Source organism: Phalangium opilio, unplaced genomic scaffold (assembly GCF_054372755.1).
Source record: "Phalangium opilio isolate 3A_F unplaced genomic scaffold, DU_Popi_V2 ptg000055l_1, whole genome shotgun sequence".
Classification (NCBI taxonomy): Eukaryota; Metazoa; Arthropoda; class Arachnida; order Opiliones; family Phalangiidae; genus Phalangium; species Phalangium opilio.
Window position 1 is genome coordinate 1,295,500 of NW_028324174.1, and position 4,460 is coordinate 1,299,959.

At 33.4% G+C, this 4,460-nt stretch overlaps 1 non-coding gene across 1 annotated transcript; it reads right to left on the minus strand.

Moving 5' to 3' along the window:
* Positions 1 to 401: 401 nt before the first annotated feature.
* TRNAV-CAC (transfer RNA valine (anticodon CAC)) lies at positions 402 to 474 on the minus strand. The gene has a single exon. It is a non-coding gene; the product is annotated as a tRNA-Val (tRNA).
* Positions 475 to 4,460: the final 3,986 nt, after the last annotated feature.

The following is a 4,460-nucleotide window of genomic DNA, read 5'->3' on the forward strand; positions in this document are numbered from 1 at the left end:
TTACAGTCATACATTTGCACTCTAAAATATGATGGTGCATTCAAACACCAAATGTGCTGTTTTTTCCAGTGCCATAAAAGACATCATTTAGGGTGTACTTTAACCCCATTTCTATGATCAATTCACGCCATTTACTAATATTATTTGCAAGTATTAAGGAAATATTAAGCATTTATGCACCATTTACAATGGCTTTTAACATCTTTTTTAGACAATCTATTGAACTTCTAATATTACTTAGTTTAATGGTTTTAAAAGTAGGGAAGAATTACGCTACCTATGTCACCTTATTAAACCAAGTGAAGTGAAATAATTGTTAAATATATATTATAACCACTACACCACAGACACGTGGTAAGAGATCTAGCTAATTCTTTTGCCCAATCACGATGGTCAAAACATGTATCTACCAGGGCTTGAATCTGGGACCTTCCGCGTGTGAAGCGGACGTGATAACCACTGCACCATAGATACGTGGTAGCACTGAGTTTTCCAAGAGATCTAGCTAATTCTTATGTCCAATCACGATGGTCAAAGCCGTACTTCTGTAATTAAGTAAAATTAACATACTTAGACTTAATTGTTTTGATCAAGCTGGCCGATAGCACACCCTGAATACTTAATTGTTAATTTAAAATAATTCCGAAAAGTATCTTCCTTGTAGTTTTTAAGTTATCGGTGGGGAAAGATCACGAAAAACCCATGTTAATCTCCATAGGAAATTAGCAAAAGCGGGTGAATATTACTTTAACGTTACAAAACGGTATCAAGTCATATCTACTAGGGCCTACCGGCCCTGTAGAATTTTTAATTTTAAAATAATCTTAGAAGTCAACCTATTTATAAAGTCCTATTTTGTTACTCTAGCTCAAATAGGAACAAAATGGCAGCCAAATGAAAATGTCCAAAGACTTTTGTCCGGGACTGTACCTGCACTGGGAACGGCATATATGTACTACTACTTACTTACCCCTTGGTAAACACCGGCAACAAGAATACACGTTATCATTACTCTGAAAATTAACAAAATAATTTAACACCTACTTTTTATGATAAAATTATTTACGCTAGCAAAATTTACCGGCCTGTCGGATAAGTAAGAAATTCCAAGTAAACTTTATCTCTTGGATGATACCCCTTGAAATTAAACGTTACAGTAACATTGACGCATTGCCTCTAAAAAACCCCAATATTACTTAGGAAATGGAATTTGGACAATATTTTAGAATACATTGAATTTTAACACTAGAAAATGGAGTTCGATAATGCAGGGTTTATCTATAATTATCTACAAATTTAATATAGTTCAGCTCTAATTTTCATACACTGGAGCAGCATTAATAAACTAGTTAACTCGAAAAATCAGGGTTTATCTATAATTATCTACAAATTAAATATAGTTCAGCTCTAATTTTCATACACTGGAGTTGCATTAATAAACTAGTTAACTCGAAAAATCAATCAAGTACTTACGAATAGCAAAACGACTTTCATTAGAGTTTTAGTATCCATGATTTGAAAACGAGAGGCTGCGAGCCATAACGAGCAATACAAAAGAGAATCGCATGTCATTTGCGGGACTTTGTTTCAGGGTTGGCAAGTTTTAAACAAATTGTTTTAAACTTTGGTTTAAAACTTGTTTTAAACAGCCATGAAAAAAAACTTTAATTTGTTTAAAACGTTTTAAACAAAAAGTTTAAAACATGTTTTTTTTATGGAGAAAAATTTCGAATATTTTTAACTCTTTTTTATTTGAAAATGAGCGAAAAGATTAAATAATAGAAATAATAAGCTCCAGTCAAAACCTTCCAATTATTCGACTGTTTCAAATGTGTGTTTAATGGTTTGGAGACCCTACCAGTTGTTTTATCCATTACCAATCTGTATTGAAGACTGATATTCAGAACTATGATTAAGGATAACTTATTTTGTCATCTACTTAAAGTAAAGCAATAACATTTTTCCTATGTGGTTTCTCTACACTGTTGGTACATTTTACTGTTCTAAAAAGATTACGCGTAGTCTATAAAGCCAGGCCTTTGACAGTGCTCAAATTAATACGCCTAATCCTAAAACGGAAAACATGAGCGCCTACAAATAAGTAAGGTGTGGTGAAGTTTCAAATGTATGATGAGTTCTGACCAAGAAACTCGGAAGTACGGAAGCGGAAATGACTGAATAGTGGGCACAAAAAAAATGAGGCATTTAGACATTAGGGGTTAAATGTACAAATTTACGCATCACACTCATTTTGTATCCGCTATTAAAAAAATTATATTTTCCTTATGAAAAGATCGTTTGCTCTTTTTTAAACAGTCAGTAGAATTTTTCAAATATTCAATATTGTACCCTCAACACGCACTCCCTTTCAAATAATTAATTTCATGATAAAATGTTTTCCGAAAATCTAACTTTAAATCGTGTTATGAACAATAAAAACACAAATATTTTTAACTAAGTTTTTGCCAACCCTGACAAGGACCCTTTCTTACACCTTCAAATTCTAAATTTTAGGAGCTCTTGATTTTCCTGTTTGACTTTGCAGTACATGTTCGTTGTACGTTGGTCTAGGGGTATGATACTCGCGCTGGTTGCGAGTGGTACCAGGTTAAATCCCGGAAGGTCGCGTCTTAGAGCTTCATATTATAAATTTAGGAGTATTTTTATTTTCGTGTTTTACTTCTCAATACGTTTCGTGGTCCGTTGGTCTAGGTGTATAATACTTGCTTTGGGTTCAAGAGGTCCCTGGTTCTAATTCCACACGGACAATTTCTTACACCTTGAAATTCTAAATTTATTCAATATTGAACGCTCAAAATAATTAATATCATAAAATAATTTCGCAAAATCTAATTTGTTCTTGAAAATGCGTAAATTTGTAGTTTTTTCAATCAATTTGGAGGGAATAAATCTACTAACTGTTAAATCAGTTGATTTAAATATTGATTAAGGATTAAATTAATATAAATAAAGAAAAATTGCAATATCGGGACTTCAGTCAATTGGTAAACGTCACTCTTATCGTTTGTTTTTTCTGTCTTGGTCCAAACCAAGACCCTTTTTAATCAAGTAGGTTGTGAAAATTAGCGCCTTGCGCTAGCGGGAGTTGTGGATTAAATGGAGAGCCGCGATGTATAATATATAGGCTATTAGATCTGGAAGAGTGATTTAAACATGTTTAAAACTAGTTTTTTTTTTGTGTTTTTTTACTGTTTTTTTCTACTTGTTTAAAAAACAGTTTAAAACAAAAAATCGTGTTTTAAACAATAAAAAACACCACTTTTGTTTTTTTTAAAAAAAACTTAATTTTTGCCAACCCTGCAGTTTGTTTTAATAATGCTTAATAAGTATAGCGGAGAGGTTAAGGAAACTGGATCAATGTTTTAATTCAGATTAAAGCCTTTCAAGCAACGTTTCTCTAGCGTGCCTAGTCTGAAATTAGATTAAACTTTGCATTAACGTTCATGTTTTGAAATAATGGCTTTTTATTTGTATTGTCTATAAATCCAACTATCAACTTTTTAGACTATGTTTAAAAATACGAACACGAATTTTTACAGAAATTGGATTTTCTTTGCTACGAACCAATAACGTGACGAAATCAGTCATGGGCAAAAAGAACAGGAAATGAAGTTTACGCATCAGCTGTTTACCCTATATTCTGATAGCTACATTCGCAACTGGTTAGCAGTGTAAACAAACACTACCGTCTCGTCTCACCAAAGAGAATATAGGGGAGGAGTGGAAAGTGGGGAAATCTTGTTGCTCTTTTCTACCGCGCATCTTCAATGCGCAGTACCGAGGCATTTCCGTTTGAGACATTAAATGTTATCGTAGGTGGCGCGACTGAGCCGGAAACTCCCTCGTACCACTAGTATAATTTAGGGGCAACACTGTAATTTAGCCTTGTGGAGCGGGGGAGCTTCAACTCCTCCCCTATATTCTCTTTGGTCTCACTTCAACAATATTCTTAGTTTGCCAACATGAGTGTTAACGTTAAATAATACCAAAGCTAAATTGTAGCTAGACGCACTGATAGTCAATACGCACCATAAAGAGAATAAAAACTCTGTAGCTTAGCCCGACTAATCTAATTGCCACCATGATCTTTTCTTCTATTATAAAATCTTAACCTGATCATTTAAGAGTGTATTTAACTTTCGGCTCACTCTGAACCGTTGATGTCTCTTCATTTCCGACACGAAAATCAAAGCCCAAAGTTTACTTCACCTCAGGCCTCGATTATGTACTCTTTATTTCACTAAGCCTATTGCGGATAATACTAGATTTACCCGCCGTAGTCTACATCTTAGCTTTTTTCATGAAATCACTAAACCAAGGATTATTCTATATACAGATGTAGTATAGCTTAAGTAATATATAAACAGCCATTTCAAATAATAATATTAAAAAAATCTTTGGAATATCAAAATGAAACAGAGCTTTAAAGCTACAAAAGT